This window comes from Ovis aries, chromosome 20 (genome assembly GCF_016772045.2).
Source record: "Ovis aries strain OAR_USU_Benz2616 breed Rambouillet chromosome 20, ARS-UI_Ramb_v3.0, whole genome shotgun sequence".
In the NCBI taxonomy this organism is placed as follows: Eukaryota; Metazoa; Chordata; class Mammalia; order Artiodactyla; family Bovidae; genus Ovis; species Ovis aries.
Window position 1 is genome coordinate 20,845,665 of NC_056073.1, and position 18,741 is coordinate 20,864,405.

Genomic DNA, 18,741 nt, shown 5'->3' on the forward strand with positions numbered 1-18,741 from the left:
AATTTAAAGAGAGAAGGAAAAGAACAATTGTTTTCATTGCTTCCTATGGTTCAGGTGGATTCTTTATAGCTTATCTATGCTAACCAGTATGTCCCACTGTAATCTTCAAAGTGCTGTGATTCTCCTATCAAGGTCTCAAATTTCAGGTACATACCAGGATGTATTTGATTCATGTTTCTATTTTAGTCAAGTCCAAACTAATCGGTATTCTGGGAAAAAAGAATCATTTATTGTCTCTTCTATTAATTTGACAAATTACAAATGCAATGTGACACTATTTCATGATTTCCCCCCGCACACATACTGTCTCTCTCAATGGATCATAAGTCATCAAGGGCAGGGGCTGTTATTCACCAATCTTCAAATGCTGCTCAACATAAATTCAGTGCTCGATCAACTGATATATCGACTGATAGTCCCCAGGCTCCATCTCAAACTGACTTATATGCTGATTTGGGAAATTTTAAGGGGATTTTAAACACTTGAAAATGGCTTTAAATTGATTTTACAATGTTAATAATCTGCTTTATAGCCAAATAGCTTAGAAACCGATTCCTATAGATTTGATTAATTAACACTGGATGTGAGTGAGAAAAAAATCTGCCAGGTCACACAAAATACAGAATAAGACCTTCTCGCGGAGAGATCATAGCAAGCAGTTCCTCAGAGAGCTTTTATTCACAGAGTGGGTGATGACTAAATGTTTGACTGCTCCATAAAGTGGATGGAGAATGCTTCTTTTTAACCAGTTTCTGTACATATTTTGATAAGGGTAAACAGATAAAAAGTTTATTCAAGAACTATTCCTTGAGCACCTATTATGTCCCAGATACAGTTAGATATTGAGTTTTTTCTTTTTTTTAGGAGCTTGACAGTTCTTAAGATACTATCACTTGCTTCTTTACTAAAATAACAGAGAGAAAGCAGCTGGGAAAATAAATGTATGATACCATATCTTCAATTAACCCTTTTTTTCACTTCTCTGGATTAGCTCTGTTGGTTATCACCCAGGAATCACAACTGGAAACTTTCTGACTGACTGGAAATCTTTATGGATCACTCTCGCTCTTGTAGGATTATCAACACTACACACAAACATTCTCTATGAATGGATACAAGCTGCGCTTGGGCTGTTCTCCAGGAAATTCATTAGAGAGAAATGTAGTTTAAAGGCACAAAATGACCTAGTTTAAGCAATCCTAGAAAATAGACTTGTGTGGCACCTGGATATTGGAGCTATGTGTTACCCAATTCACTTAGCAGTGTTTTAACAAACTGATCATAATGGTTAGGGTCTTAGCATAATCACTGATTTTGTGTTGTTGAAAAGAGTTGCTAATTGGTCTCTATAATGCTTCTATTTATTTATTAGTTTTATTTGGAGCTGCAATGCACACAATTAAAAACTATATTTCTCAGCCTGCCTTTCAGCTAGGGGTGGTTCACATGATGCACTTCTGGGCAATGCAATGCAATTGGAAGTCATCTAAGGATGATTATTAGAAAATCAGAAGGGACTTTGTTCTAAATGGCATCATGAAGCCATCAGTAAGAACCAAGGCCTACTTTCCTCTTGGATTCTCATTAAAGAAAACAAAATCTCTGTTTGGTTAAGCCACTGTGATTGAGGCTATTATATGCAGCTAAATATTTTCCCAGCCAACAAAACTTTATAGGTAAGTTCACATTTACCAAAACCTCTTTCATAGGTATCTAAGAATTCTAATTTTATAGTTAATTTGACTACAGTATGTATAGGTTTAAAGATATAAATGCTAATTTTTTATTTTAAAGATACATTGGTTCATTCTTCTTGGGAATTATGTTTGATTAATTATCAATTGTTATTGCATTGGAGTTCTTTTTGTCCACAATATAAAACCTATTCATTCTCCAGTGTTATTTCTTTTGGGTCTCCAGTCAGGAAAGATAAGTTTATCTTAATGATTAGAAAGGGTTTTGAAGAGCATATTTAAGTATAAGGCAATTTTTTTTTTTTGAGTCAATGATCTATTTTTTCTTGAAACTAATTACTAGCTCTACATTTATGTATACTGAATTAAGTTGAACAATTCTGAACAACATTAATTATTCATTTCATCTTCTGTAAGACTCCTTGACCAAATGGAATACTTGTTCTCTGATTCTCTTGACAAAAACATAATGCTAGGATATTAGTTAAAGTAATTAAAATCATTCTTTAATTAGAGGACTTCTCTTCTGAAATGAGGACTCTTGCTATCTTTGTAGTCACAGTGGGGAAAATGCTACCTGAGGCCATGGCTAAATCTGGCTTGTCTCTGCTTTTGGCCACTTTTGTGGAATATCAGGTACATTATATAGGCCAGGTTGTTGCTTTATATAGTAGAAAGGTCTGTACGTGTGGGAAGATGAAGCTAACTCCTTTTAGGTCAAATAATCACTCTGTGACGAAGGCTGAAGACACAACTTTGGGGATGGCATGTTCATCCCATTCACAGGTTTAGATATCTTACAAGGTTTTCGTTTTTTCTTAATTTTTATTGGAGTCCAGTTGCTTTATGATGTTGTATTGTTGCTGTTTAGTCACTAAGTCATGTCTGACTCTTTTGTAACCCCAATCTGCCAGACTCCTCTGTCCATGGGATTTCCCAGGCAAGAATACTGGAGTGGGTTGCTATTTCCTTCTCCAGGGGATCTTCCCAGCCCAGGGACTGAACCCAGGTCTCTTGCACTGCAGGCGGACTCTGCCATTTGAGTCATTAGTTTCTAGTATAAGCAAAATGAATCAGCCATACATATACATATATTTCCTCACTTTTGGACTTTCTTCCCATTCAAGTCACCACAGTGCATTAAGTAAAGTTCCCTGTGCTATCCAGTATGTTCTCATTACTTGTCTATTTTATACATAGTATTGATAGAGTATATATGTCAATCCCCATCTCCCAGTTCCTCCCGCCACCTGCTTTCCCCCTTGCTAAACGTATATTTGTTCTATGTTTGTGTCCCTATTTCTGTTTTGCAAATAGGATCATCTATACCATTTTTCTAGATCCCACATACGTACATTAATATATTTGTTTTTTTCTTTATTACTTTACTCTGTAGAGTATTCCTAATAATACTCATTTGATTTATACCATAATTAAATAGGTTTCACCATAATTAAATTCGAACTGCAGTTCAAATCTACTACCTGCTCAGCCGGGTAGTTCTCTGACTCCTTATCAACCTGCCTATGATCAGTCTTTCCAAGTTTTGTTCAGGCTATTTTCTCTGCCTTTCAATACCTTCTCCTGATTGCTACTTATGTTGAAATTCTACCCATCAGTCTGTTAATCCAATTCTCTTCTTTGTCTTACAGCCATTTCTGACAATTCCAGACATACTGACTTTTTTTCTGTTTCTTAAACTCCTATTGCACTAATTTGCTACTCATTTTGGCATGCAAACATGTGTTGTTTTGCTCTGGAACAAAATGATTTTCTCAGGACACGTCCTATCTTTTTGGTTAGATTGCCAGTTCCTCAAGGTCAGGGAATGCTTTTTATGTTACTTTTATACTCCGCAGAACATCTGACAAAGTGATGGATGCTCACTAACCTCCTACTGAATTAAATCAACCTTAATTCTTGATTCTAGATGGGTCTAGAGAATATACTTCTTAATTATTAATTCAAAAATTTACAATGCATCTTTGTACCTATATTAATTGTGTTCAAAAGAACTATATGCTTTAAATTCAACTCAACCCAATATATATTTATTGGAATTTGTTAAGACACGAGGATCTTGCTAGTCAATCATATAAAACTTAAAGGTAAACAAGAAACACAATCTTTTCCAATATCCGTCAGTCCAGAAATCATTTTTATTTGGGTAATTCTGAGATAGTGATTATATTTTCTAAAACATGAGAATTTTAGAAACCATTGTATATGTTATAGGATGTCTAGAAGCATCCCTGACCTCTACCCACTAGATGCCAGTAGCACACTCTTCAGCTATGACAAGCAAACATGTCTCCAGATATTACCAAAGGCTATTTGGGGGACAAAATTGCCCCTGACTGAGAATGATTGGTTTAGTCAAGTGAAAAAACAATATTACCATAGACACATATGTTTTAATCACCTTTTCTCTGATTATAAAAATAAGACACATTTCCATAAGAAATTGGGGAAAATGGAAAGAAAATGGTGAAAAAAACCCTCAAAGTCCCCAAACACAGATAACTGCTGCTAAAAATTTTGTACATTTATTTTAGCTACATATGTATGTACGTATTAACCTTATCTGTCTGTCTAACCTATCCATCCAGCCAGCTACTCACCCATCCATCTATCCAGACAAAAAACTCTTTAATAATTCACAGATCGTGGCTCCTACAAGGAGAAAGTAGGGTTTGGGATTATGTTGTTGCTCTGTCCAGATGGCCTGTTAACTACAAGGATCCTGTTGTCTAACTTAGTTTCTTAAACTGGTTTTCATTCTGAGGCTAGAGTCATTTTTTGAACATCTGCTCACCTGAAAGAATCCCTAACTGTCACTGTAGCTTTTAGAAAGGGTCATATTCACTATATTTTCACCCGTATTCTGAGAGTCCTATTTGAGTTCAAACAACTTACCTGAAACTAAAATACTGGTATCTACTCAAAAGACCATCTGAGGTGACGATGCATGAAATATACACGTGTCACTTGCCCCACTGAACAACGACGTGAACTAATTCCATTGTACTGCTCCCTGGTACCCCAGTCCTAACAGTTCTTTGCTTTTGTCTCATTCCCACCAAAATCCTTAATTCTCAGCTAAGGCCTCAGTTTGTTTTATGAACAACAGTGTTCATGTTCTTGAGTGGTGAAAGCAGCTAATATGCACGTGGCTAACTTGCATAATATGAAAAGAAGGCTTGCACTCTTGTTAAGTAGAGATGTAGGCCGTGTACTGTGAAAATACAGCTGATTCTCTCTGAGAGATCAGGGAAAGCTCCTAAAGGCGTTAGTAAGCAGAGGATTATGCCAATGGTGGTCTAGACTGATGGAATAACATGAATAAAGGCATAACACTCTTAAATTAAAGGAAGGTAGTTGTGTTTTTAACATTTATAATTGATTTTTTTTTCTCTTGGCAGAGAGACTCTATTGCCCAAATTGCACACTTTATTTACTTAAAGTTTCAAAAGAAGACTGCCAAACTTTGACCATAATTTCCTCCCACTCTATTATAATAATATACATTTGCAAACTATATTAGAATAAAATAATAAGTATCTGTCTCGCCTGGGTCATTATTAGATAGCTGACACTTATTTTGATATAGTTTCATGAAAGAAAAGAGAGAGAACTCTTAGGAGTAGAAATGATTGGGACAGAATTAGAACTGAGAGAACAATGCAAGGACGGAAATGAATACGAATAAAATATTTGCATGTGTATGTGTGTGTTGAGTGCAGTTGTGTGGTAGTTTGAGCGTTCATTGGCATTGCCTTTCTTTGGGATTGGAATGAAAAGTGACCTTTTCCAGTCCTGCGGCTACTGCTGAGTTTTCCAAATTTGCTGGCATATTGAGTGCAGTACTTTCACAGCATCATCTTTCAGGATTTGAAACAGCTCAACTGGAATTCCATCACCTCCACTAGCTTTGTTCGTAGTGATGCTTTCTAAGGCCCACTTGACTTCACATTCCAGGATGTCTCTGGCTCTAGATGAGTGATCACATCATCATGATTATCTGGGTCATGAAGATCTTTTTTGTACAGTTCTTCTGTGTATTCTTGCCACCTCTTCTTAATATCTTCTGCTTCTGTTAGGTCCATACCATTTCTATCCTTTATCAAGCCCATCTTTGCATGAAATGTTCCCTTGGTATCTCTAATTTTCTTGAAGAGATTTCTAGTCTTTCCCATTCTGTTGTTTTCCTCTATTTCTTTTCATTGATCGCTGAAGAAGGGTCTCTTATCTCTTCTTGCTATTCTCTGGAACTCTGCATTCAGATGCTTATATCTTTCCTTTGCTCCTTTGCTTTTCGCTTCTCTTCTTTTCACAACTATTTGTAAGGCCTCCCCAGACAGCCATTTTGCTTTTTTGCATTTCTTTTCCATGGGGATGGTCTTGATCCCTGTCTCCTGTACAATGTCACGAAGCTCATTCCATAGTTCATCAGGCACTCTATCTATCAGATCTAGGCCCTTAAATCTATTTCTCACTTCCACTGTATAATCATAAGGGATTTGATTTAGGTCATACCTGAATGGTCTACTGGTTTTCCCTACTTTCTTCAATTTAAGTCTGAATTTGGTAATAAAGAGTTCATGATCTGAGCCACAGTCAGCTCCTAGTCTTGTTTTTGTTGACTGTATATAGCTTCTCCATCTTTGGCTGCAAAGAATATAATCAGTCTGATTTTGGTGTTGACCATCTGGTGATGTCCATGTGTAGAGTCTTCTCTTGTGTTGTTGCAAGAGGGTGTTTGCTATGACCAGTGCATTTTCTTGGCAAAACTCTATTAGTCTTTGCCCTGCTTCATTCCGCATTCCAAGGCCAAATTTGCCTGTTACTCCAGGTGTTTGTTGACATCCTACTTTTGCATTCCAGTCCCCTATAATGAAAAGGACATCTTTTTTGGGTGTTAGTTTTAAAAGGTCTTGTAGGTCTTCATAGAACCATTCAACTTCAGCTTCTTCAGCGTTACTGGTTGGGGCATAGACTTGGATAACTGTGATACTGAATGGTTTGCCTTGGAGACGAACAGAGATCACTCTGTCGTTTTTGAGACTGCATCCAAGTACTGCATTTTGGACTCTTTTATTGACCATGATGGCTACTCCATTTCTTCTGAAGGATTCCTGCCCACAGTAGTAGATGTAATGGTCATCTGAGTTAAATTCACCCATTTCAGTCCATTTTAGTTCGCTGATTCCTAGAATGTTGACGTTCACCCTTGCCATCTCTTGTTTGACTACTTCCAATTTGCCTTGATTCATGGACCTGACATTCCAGGTTGCATCCTATGCAATATTGCTCTTTACAGCATCGGACCTTGCTTCTATCACCAGTCACATCCACAGCTGGGTATTGTTTTTGCTTTGGCTCCATCCCTTCATTCTTTCTGGAATTATTTCTCCACTGATCTCCAGTAGCATATAGAGCACCTGGGGAGTTCCTCTTTTGGTATCCTATCATTTTGCCTTTTCCTACTGCTCATGGGGTTCTCAAGGCAAGAATACTGAAGTGGTTTGCCATTCCCTTCTCCAGTGGACCACATTCTGTCAGAGATCAAATTGCCAACATCCGCTGGATCATGGAAAAGCAAGAGAGTTCCAGAAAAACATCTATTTCTGCTTTATTGACTATGCCAAAGCCTTTGACTGTGTGGATCACAATAAACTGTGGAAGATTCTTCAAGAGATGGGAATCCCAGACCACCTGACTTGCCTCTTGAGAAATCTGTATGCAGGTCAGGAAGCAACAGTTAGAACTGGACATGGAACGACAGACTGGTTCCAAATAGGAAAAGGAGTACGTCAAGGCTGTATATTGTCACCCTACTTATTTAACTTCTATGCAGAGTACATCATGAGAAACGCTGGACTGGAAGAAACGCAAGCTGGAATCAAGACTGCTGGGAGAAATATCAATAACCTCAGGTACGCAGATGACACCACCCTTATGGCAGAAAGTGAAGAGGAACTAAAAAGCCCCTTGATGAAAGTGAAAGTGGAGAGTGAAAAATTTGGCTTAAAGCTCAACATTCAGAAAACGAAGATCATGGCATCTGGTCCCATCACTCCATGGGAAACAGATGGGGAAACAGTGGAAACAGTGTCAGACTTTATTTTGGGGGGCTCCAAAATCACTGCAGATGGTGACTGCAGCCATGAAATTAAAAGACGCTTACTCCTTGGAAGAAAAGTTATGACCAACCTAGATAGCAAATTCAAAAGCAGAGACGTTACTTTGGTGACTAAGGTCTGTTTAGTCAAGGCTATGGTTTTTCCTGTGGTCATGTATGGATGTGAGATTTGGACTGTGAAGAAGGCTGAGCACCGAAGAATTGATGCTTTTGAACTGTGGTATTGGAGAAGACTCTTGAGAGTCCCTTGGACTGCAAGGAAAGCCAACCAGTCCATTCTGAAGGAGATCAGCCCTGGGATTTCTTTGGCAGGAATGATGCTAAAGCTGAAAATCTGATGCTGGGAGAGATTGCGGGCAGGAGGAGAAGGGGACGACAGAGGATGAGATGGCTGGATGACATCACTGACTCGATGGACGCGACTCTGAGTGAACTCCAGGAGTTGGTGATGGACAGGGAGGCCTGGCGAGCTGTGATTCATGGGGTCGCAAAGAGTCGGACACGACTGAGCGACTGAACTGAACTGAACTGTGTGTATTGAATATTCCAACATTCTTCAGGGATGTTGTTGGGGAGTCCTCTTTCTAAATGAAGGCAAATGGAAGGATTGTGCAATAACCAAGAAAACTTAGCTGGATGCTTGCTAACATATCATATTTAATAGTAATTTAATAAATTCTGCTACTCATAATTGAGAAATGAGAAAAAGAAGAGTATATAGATTCTCATCCTTAGTCATGGCAGTGCAGGTCAGCCAGAGTAAATATTTTAACAGATTAAAATATTAAAAAATAGATTTTTGCCCCCAAACACAACTCATTTCAGTCCTAGGTGAGGTGAACAATATTCAGAACTGTTTATAATCTTATCTGAACCCCAAGCAATCCCTCTATGATAAATAAATATGACTTCTAAAGTGAGCTGGATCTTCTCTGAAAACTGATTCCAACCCAGATTTTATAATATTTCTGCAAACTCTGGCACTTCCAGTGTAAACTTTTACACTACAGTCTGACAGTGCTACAGGAGATTCTCTTTGGTTCATGGCTAGATTGCAAGTGACTTCTTTCAAAGTAATGATTTTCTCCTTTACATCTAATACAAATTTTACAGTTGCCATTTTAATCCCAAACCCAATCTGTCAAAAATCAAGAATTCCAAAGAAAACAGTTTTAACAAGGATAAAAGCCAATCAGAACTAATTGTAATTGACCCAATTACTGGGGTTTTCTTTGATATATATATGGCTCTAATACACTTCTTGGTGGACTTTTGATTCTTCCTAATTCTGTTCTGAAGATGAACTGGTGGGTCTAACCCTTTCACTTGAACATGGTAAGCCCTCAGCAGGTCATGAGAGTTTGACATCTCCTATTGCAACAACATAAAAAAAAAAAAGAGGTGAAAATAATACTCCTCACAACTCACTCCAGAGAAAGCTTTCTACTTTCCCTGAGCAGTTATTTCTGCTTTGGTTAACTGTGTGTTCAGCAGTTGTGTTTGTGGAAATCACCACTGAGCTCGGGTGGGAAAAGTATTTAGATTTAAAAAAAATATTTATTTTAATTGGAGGGTAATTACTTTACAATGTTGTGGTTTTTGCCATACATTGAAATGAATTAGCCACTGGTGCACATGTGTTTCCCCATGCTGAAACCCCCCCCCCCCCACTCCCTCTCCACCCCATCCCTCTGGTTTGTCCCAGAGCACTGTCTTTGAGATCCCTGCTTCATTTTGATTTTTTATTGGGCTTCTAAGCTATGTGAGTCTTCTAAGCTATATGACATTTGACCTGGAATGCCAGCTTCCGATGGAGGAGAGAATGGCAACCAACCCCAGTATTCTGGTCTGGAGACTCGCACTGACAGAGGAGCCTGGGGGGCTACAGTTCATAGGGTTGCAAAGAGTCAGACGCAACTGAATCGACTTAGCACACACGCACGCCGGCTTCTGAATGCAACCTGGTTCCTACTTTCTTTCCCATCAGAGCTGAGTTGGCTTTTGAGGGCAACTCTGAGTTTATCTTTTCAGATTTCCTTGCTGCAGGAACTCAGTGCTGCCAAGAGCTAAACTCCACTGCAGAGCCAGCACGCACGTGGTGGCTTGCTTTCTTAGTCTCTCCCTCACGCTGGTGCTCCCATTCTGGGAGAAAGAAACTCCCAGGAAGCTTTTCATTTTCTTCCCAATGCATTCTATGTCTTCCAGTTTTACGAATGGAGTATATTTTTGAGAAAGGGGCAAACAGCCCTGGTAGCCAGATGCTGTCAAGTAGGTCTTGTTGCCTGGAACTGGTCTGGCCCTCACAGCTAGGTTTAGTGTTGCCCAGTTGCCTACAGATGATCTGGCAAAAAAGCCACATCAGACAGGACCACGTTGTGACCGGGGATGGACTGAAACAAAATAAGACCACTCCATCATCATGATTGAGCACAGACAAAATGCAAACAGTGTCCAAAACAAAACAGACCAAACATCCTTTCATCGAGACTGGTAGGATTGATTGCTGCTTCCTCTTTCTTTAAAATTTCTATTTATCTATTTTTGGCTGCAAGGGTCTTTGCTGCTGCACGTGGGCTTTCTCTAGTTGTGGCCAGCGGGGGCTACTCTCCAGCTGCGGTGTGCAGGCGTCTCCCTTGCAGTGGCTTCTCTTGTTGCCGAGCATGGCTCAGGGTGCATGGATGCAGCAGTTGCAGTGTGAGGGCTCAGCTGCCTCTCAGCATCTGGAATTCTTCCAGATCAGGGAGGGGACCTGTGTCCCCTGCATTGGCAGGTGGATTCTTAACCACTGGACCATCAGGAAAGTCCTGACTTCTGCCTCCTTATCAATTACACTTTTATCTTAGTCTGGTCTTCTTGCCTTCTAGGTATAAGAATTGTTAAAGACAACTGATGAGAGATTTACCCTCTCTTCCTGACAGTAACTAACCATGCTGCCTTCAACCCTCTTCCAAATCACCTAACACTATAAAAAATCATAGACGTCCATTCTAAAATCGTCTTCCCCAAATGCTTCATAGTCCCCAGGGGTGTGTGTGCTTCCTGATTGCAGAGAGGCAATAAACCCAAATTTGTTCAACTATCTTAGTATTCCAGATGGTCTTTGGCTAGAAGACATTGATATTTTATACTAAATAAGTAGTTTTGGAAAATGAGTTAATTAAAATTTTTATTACTGTTGACTTTATAAATTGAATTCTTTGAGTGTAGGAGTTAGAAGTGTAAGAGTTGGAACAGGAGCACTGGGTGAGAGTTAATCCCTGGAGGATCTGAATTTTCAAACCATGTCACTAGTAAAAGGGATGGTTTTCTGGTGGCAGTAATATTTCAGTTATATTCTCACTAAAAAGAGAAAGCCAGTTGGACATGTGGGTAGTGGAAAGATGCTCGGAAAGGAAGATAACATGGATGTTAAAACAGGAGAAGGAAGGAGGAGTCATGAGGAACAAAAAATCATTGCTTTAAGCAGAGAAGAGCAATGAACTGGGGAATGACTGGTGGGACTAAAAACCTTTGTCAAGAGTGATCCCTGGGTTGGGAAGATCCCCTGGAGGAAGGCATGGCAACCACTCTAGTATTCTTGCCTGGAGAACCCCATGGTCAGAAGTGCCTTCAGGGCTACCATCCATAGGGTCACAAAGAGTTGGACACGACCGAAACGACAGAGCAAACACACGCAAACTGAACATAAGCATGTACTTAAAAAATAAAGACCTAGAGTAGGGGATTACCTAAAAGAAAAAAATAGTAGGAACTTGAAGGAAAGAAGATAAAGATACGCTAAGTATTTCCTGAGCTAAAGACATTCAAAGAACAAAAATTAGTTAGAAAAATTGGTTCATTCATTTGAAGGACATTGCCTGAGTGCCTCCCATTAGGAAGATATGGTAAAATGTCATCACTTTGAAGTTTAATCATTCCCATTTGTCCCATTTGAAAACCATATCATATCCGTATGCCTGAATTTAATGGTTCATTAATTATAAGCTTGGAGGATCTTCTATCCTACAAAGAGGAGAAGTGATGATAACTTAGGATTTCTATAACACCAAGAGCTGGAGAATGCTTTTAAAATGTCTGCTTCAATCATTAAGAAACACGTTTGAAATGGAAGGACTCTTACATAGCAAATTTAAATTATGCACAGTTGTGGTTTCTTATGAATATCACTCAAAAGAAAATCTTCAAAGTTGTAGCACAAATCCTTGATAAAAGCATAATGCTTCAAAGGGAAAGTTTTCTGGGAGCATCCTTCAAGGTTTTGCTGCCTTTCTTACCAATGAAGATAAATTTAACATCCCATGAATGAGAATTCTCTCTGAACAGAATGGCCTGAAATCAGTGGAAACTCAATTAAACGAGAAGCTCAGGAATTGGATCATCTGATTATTTGAACCGTCATTAAATTAATCAACCAGAACTTCCTTTTTGATTCCATTTTTATTGGTTGATTAACTTTATTGGAAATCTTTCTAAAATGCATTAGACTTGTATTCCTCTTCTGTTACCAGTTCTTAAAACAAGGGGAAAAGCATTATATGCAGCAATTAAAAGGACATACTCTGGAGCAAGATATTTTGCTTCTAGTCTGGCTCCATCACTTTGTGGTGTGTGGTTTGGGGCAAATTAGTTTAACTTCTGTGTATTTCACTTTCCTACTTTGGAAAATAGGGATTAAAAAGGTACCTATTTTAATGGATTAACATGAAGATTAAATGAAGAGTTGTAATACACTTAGAGCAGGCTTGGAACCCAGGAAACACTCAATAAATGCTAGTTTTTTTAAATTTACTGAATAAGATACTTGAGGCTCATCATCAATAAAAGGAGGTAACTTGGCATATTGGTTGAAAAAAGGAGTTTTGTGGGTTTAAGCTTGCTCACTGTGCATATGTATTCAGTTGCTCAACTGTGTCCAACTCTTTGCAACCCCACGGACTGTAGGCCACCAGGCTCCTCTGTCCATGGGATTTTCTTGGCAAGAGTACTGGAGTGGGTTCCCATGCCCTCCTCCAGGGGATCTTCCTAACCCAGGGATCAAATCCACATCTCCCACGTCTCCCGCATTGGCAGATAGACTAAATCCCTGAGCCACCAGGAAATCCCAAGCTTCCTCACTACCGTCTATTAGATGTGTGACCTCGGCAAATAATGAACTCCATCATTTGGCTAGATTGCCAATCTGAAAAATGGAAAAAACAAGCAATACTTGCATCAAAGAATTGCTGTGTTAAGGAGACCCAGACCAATGAATCCTTTTATACAAATACCTGGTACACAATTAGTGTGGCCATGAATGACAACCAGTATTGAACAATATTACAAAGTTGCAGAAATGTGGGAGTTTGCACTGACTGTATACCAGGCCTAGAGAAATGCTTAAAAGTTTTCTTCTGTGATGACTGTTTTGAAATTTGCCTTCCCTGTCATTAAAAGTTCTTTACGGAAAAGTGCTGATTAATAGAGGTCTTTTGTTAACTGGATTTAACTAATGGTGGCATTCCTTACATGAATGCTCTTATTCAGGCTAAGCTAATAGAATCACTCATCCTGTAGGCAAGAAGCTGAAAGGGAGATTTCCAGCCATGAATCTGATTCATTCTGCAGCTCACAGAACAAACCAGACTCACTTCCAGAAAGTGCACCGCAGGGTTTCAGGGCAGCCAGCTCAACTGTAGCACCCCCAGCGGGGCGCCGAGCAAGGAGACCATTTCCTAGAGGGTCCTCTCTAAGCGAGAACTGGTGTCATTTGAATTTTTCCCTGATGAGTACAGGCTTTCTTTGCAGTTGAAAAGGCCATCTTCTCACTGTATTTCCCTATAATCTGTCCTCTTTCAGTGATCTACAGCTGAATTTAGCTCTATCACAGGGTAAATTAACCAGTAGGAGTCACTGCAGAAAAAATTAGATGTTAATTCCCAAAGGCAGGGCTAGAGGACAATGGTTGGGCAGACAGCAAGCTAGAAGAGGGGCGCTGAGTGCAGCTCTTGTGTTCACGCCCCAGTTCACACCCCAGCTGCATCGCTTCCTACCTCCACACCTTCAGCAGCAACCTCTCCGTGTCAATTTCCTCATGTGCAGATTGGAAAAGACCCTGATGCTGGGAAAGACTGAAGGCAAAAGAAGAGGGCAGCAGAAGATGAGATGGTTAGATAGCATCACAGACTCAAGGGACAAGAATCAGCAAACTCCCAGGGGCGTGCTGCAGTCTATGGGGTTGCAAAGAGCTGGACATGACTTAGTGATTGAACAACAATAGCCTGACAGTGTGTTGCTCAGAATAATAAACAAGATCACGCACATCAAGTGTTTACTTGAGTCCTTGGCACATATTAAAAACTCAATAAACAGTAGCCATCACCTTTTATTTATGGTCGAACATTCATTTGGGGTCTTAGCTAAACGCTCACAGTGTAGTACAGCCCACTGTTGTATTTCATTCTTGAAGTCATCAAGAGAGATGACAGTGAATCAGGATAACATACCAGGCCACCAAACATGGCTTCAAGGAGTGAAAGCTGTATGAAACTCTTATTGCTGTCATGGGATAAATCTTATTCCTTTCTGTCTTGAGAATCCTCAGGGACTTTATCCTGACCATTTCGATTAGGCAAAGAGTAATCAAGAAACAATGAAAAGAAAGAGTCAAATGAAAAACCTTTTCAGATAGCTATGACTCTGAAACAACTAACTGGACCTTGGAAGGATGAGTTTGCCCATTTGACCACCTGAAAGTTCTAATCTTAGAGACATAAGAAAACCCAGGAGTATCTCTGCAATTACAACAACAACAGAAACCCAAAGCAGGTTCACATTACTCTTTTCAGAGCATTTTTCACCTCTAATTAACTGAGAACAATTTAGGACCCAGAAATGTTAAGTAAAGAGCTGATGAAATAATGTCAGCAACTTTTAAAATGTATTATCTCTTTGACACTTTCTGAGATTTCTCAAGGGGTAGACTACATTAACTGGTATGGGAATCTTTAATAAAATAGAGGTCTCTCAAGGAAACCCATCAACTAATCAGCAGATATTAATTAAGCTCCTACAGCATGCAAATCATGGTTGAACTTAAGGGGTTAGTCTTCCATGAAAATGGAAATATGCCTGAGAAGATCCACTATGTAAGCATGGTTCTACATTCCTTTCGATGAATAACTCATTCATATCCTTTCCTAAAATGGACCTGTATTGAAAACGTGTGTGTTCCTGCAAAGGAGGAACCCATAAAGGAGGAGACGTACACAAAAGGAGTCCTGAGACACATCATTGCATGTGAGTCTCATGAACAGATCATTTTCCCCTTTCATTAAATGAGTAGGAAGTGGAGATTCAGAAGAAGCAGAGGCATGTAGAGTTTATAGAGTTATTTTGGTACTTAGAACTCAAATTTTCAGTGTGTATGAGCTGAATTTTTGTGACCCCAAGGACTGTAGCCCACTAGGCTCCTCCATTCATGGGATTCTCTAGGCAAGAATACTGGAGTGGGTTGCCATTCCCTTCTCCAGGGAATCTTCCCCAACCCAAGGGTCAAACCCATATCTCCTGCATTGCAGGTAGATTCTTCACTGTCTGAGCCACCAGGGAAGCCCATCTCACCCTAAAGAGAGTAGACCATGATCTTGAGGGCAGTATCTATATCTTACTTTGATTTTTTTATGTCCCTTTCCTAAAGCAGTACTTGGTACTTAGTAAATATTTATTGTAAAATTGATTAATAAATGTGTGCCCTTGAGCTTCCAAGATTTCTGGTGTTCTAGTACATTGGAAAGGGAATACTTACGCCTATTTCTCTTTTCCGTGAAGAGGAGACTTCAGTTCTACTCTCATTTAGATAGTGCTAGAGAGGACACTGGAGAAGTCCTCTTGCCTGGAAAATCCCATGGACGGAGGAGCCTGGTGGGCTGCAGTCCAAGGGGTCGCTAAGAGTCAGCACGACTGAGCGACTTCATTTTCACCTTTCATTTTCATACACTGGAGAAGGAAATGGCAACCCACTCCAGTATTCTTGGCCTGGAGAATCCCAGGGTCGGGGAGCCTGATGGGCTGCTGTCTATGGGGTTGCACAGAGTTGGACATGACTGAAGCGACTTAGCAGCAGCAGCAGAGAGGACACTCCCATTCTTTCCTTTTTCTCTTTGACCACACTCTTCTAAGCACTAGCAATAGCTGATCTGATGGTGAGAGCCTGATAACACTTGTAACAATTTATCACTGGATTGGCTCCTATTCCTCTAAAACCATAAACAAGCTGAACCCCATTTCTTTTTCCTGCACTACTTGTATAACAGATGAAGAAGCAGGGTCAGAGCTTGCCCTCAGCTTTCTCATCAAGATAAGGCACAGCTCCTGGCACTGCCCTTCTAAAGGAAGGCAGGTTATTCATCTCTTAAGGCAGATTATTCGTCTCTTTTCTGACAGCAACTGGATTTGTGAGGCAAACCACAGTCAGTCTCCCATGCAGCTGACTGTTAAGGAAATCTTAGGGAGGGATGCCTTAAAGACCTAATTCTCCTACAGGTAGGTGGGGAAAATATCTAGATTCAAGATGTATTAAGTAGGGATCACTGCATTGACTCTGGCCCCATATAAGGTCACCATTCCAGCTTTACCAGGGACTTTAGAAAACAGTGCGTCTCCATTTATAAGGATGAAAAGTTGTCCTTTAGCTCCCTGGGTGTATAGTCTCCACTGCATAGAACCCAGAGAGAAGGACAGTTGATTGGGTGAGATGACTGATTTCCACACTCTGTCTGTGAGATGACCAGTGAAAGAGCACAGAGCCTGGTGCTACATATACAGAAGGCATATCATAGACACATCATATCAAAGCTGCAGTTTGCTACTCATTATTAACAAATTCTTCCAAAACAGCATTTTGATTTTTTAAAACATTTTTTTAATGCGTACCATTTAAGAAGTCTTTATTGAATTTGTTACAATATCGCTTCTGTTTTATGTTTTGGTTTTTTGGCTGTGAGGCATGTGGTACCTTAGCTTGCCAACCAGGGATCAAACCCACACCCCCCTGCATGGGAAAGAGGAGTCTTAACCACCAGACCACCCGGAAAGTCCCACATTTTATATTTCGAAACTGCATTTTAACTATCACAACTCTATAGCTAAAATTCTAGGGCACTTCTAGAATCTTTTAAGCTAATGTTAATATTTAAATGTCTGCTTAAGGAGTACCATTCCCACTATTTGACCTGACTCTGTTCTTCTCAATTTTCTCCTCTTGCAGTAATTAGACAAAACTGTAAAACATATATAGTGTATAAGGAATCTGCCTCATGAAGAAGAATAGAAACATAGGGTCAGTGAAAGAAGGTCTCATCAATAGTGCTGGAGATTCAGGATTAGTGAGTGCATGCTACCACCCACAGATCTTTTCAAGGGGTTTTGGAAACAAAGTAAATACAAAGACCTGAGCTTAACAGCAGTGGAGCAGTTTGCTGATGGTAAAACTCAGTGGGAGGATAATGGAGCCCTCTACCTCCCAATCTAGAGAAAGCAATGGTAACCCACTCCAGTATGCTTGTCTGGAAAATCCCTTGGACAGAGGAGCCTGGTGGGCTATAGTCCAGGGGGCCTATAAAGATTTCAGACACAACTGAGCATAGCACAGCACCTCCCAACCTGATGTAGACATCCTCCTAGTAAAGGCAAAGTCACTCCAGAAAGACATGCATCTCTTGCAAGAGGAAGACCTCTATGTCACTGTGCAGAAATAAGAGGGAATGAGAACAGAATAGGAAGGAAGGACAGAAGGGAAGAAAGAGGAAGAAGAGAAATAAGTTTGCTTTTTAGGTCGCTACTGGTGGTAAGGCCACTGGATGTCAGAATATCCCTATTTCTCTAGAAATAGGAAGACAGGTCAATGTCTCCCTGGAGAAGAATCCAGTGAAGGGCTTAAGTGTGAAGGTATCTATTTGTGGAAGAGTATTTGGTCCTATAAGAGACAAGAAGTAAAAGACTAAAGCAGAACATCCAAGGGTTAATAGATCTGGATCAAGAAGAGCCTCTCCCCTTTAGAGCATGGCTATAAAGTATTGCATATACCACAAATCTGGGCCTCTCACAGTTGCCATTCTGTGAGTTGTCTTTTCACTTTCTTGATGCTATCTTTTGAGTACAGAAGGTTTTAATGTTGAGAAAGCCCAAATTATCCATCTTTTGCTGCTTTTGCTCGTAGTGTCATATCTAAGAAGACTTTGCTTAACCAAGGTCATGAAGAGATATTCTGACATTTTCTTCTAAAAGATTTATTCTTTTAGATCTTTCATCTAGGTCTATGATCCATTTTGAGTTGAATTTTACTTACAGTGTGAAGAAGTCCAACTTTATTCTTTCTCATATGGATATCTAACAGTCCCAGTATCATTGGCTGAAAATATCACTTTTCCCCCATTGGATTATCTAGGCATCTGTGTCAAAAAATTGACTATAAATGGAAGGATGTATTTCTGGATTCTCAGTTCTGTTCCACTGATGTGTATGTCTATGCTTGTGCCAGTACTACTGGTCCTCATTACTGTGGATTAATGGTAAGTATTCTAGTCTATGAACATGGAATGTCTTTCCATTTACTTAGGTCTTCTAAAAGTTTTTTAAAAAATAGTGTTTAACAATTTTCAGAGTGCAATTTTGTATTGCTTTTGGTAAATTTTATTGCTTAGAAATTTATTCTTTATAATGCTGTTTTAAATGGAACTGTTTACTTTTTTTTTTTTTTTTTGCAGGCATGGAGGCAATTTCATTTGCCTCCTGTTTATTTTTTTAAATTAATTTATTTTTTTACTTTACAATATTATATTGGTTTTGCCATTCACTTTTGGATTATTCATTGTTAGTCCCTGGTGGCTCAGACAGTAAAGAATCCAACTGCAATGCAGGAAACTGGTA

The 18,741-nt window shown here is 39.6% G+C and overlaps 1 protein-coding gene across 2 annotated transcripts in view; it reads right to left on the reverse strand.

The window, feature by feature from the left end:
• The window catches only part of PTCHD4 (patched domain containing 4), a 219,639-nt gene that overhangs the window by 19,192 nt on the left and 181,706 nt on the right, over window positions 1-18,741 (reverse strand). The gene's annotated exons all lie outside the window — the stretch shown is intronic.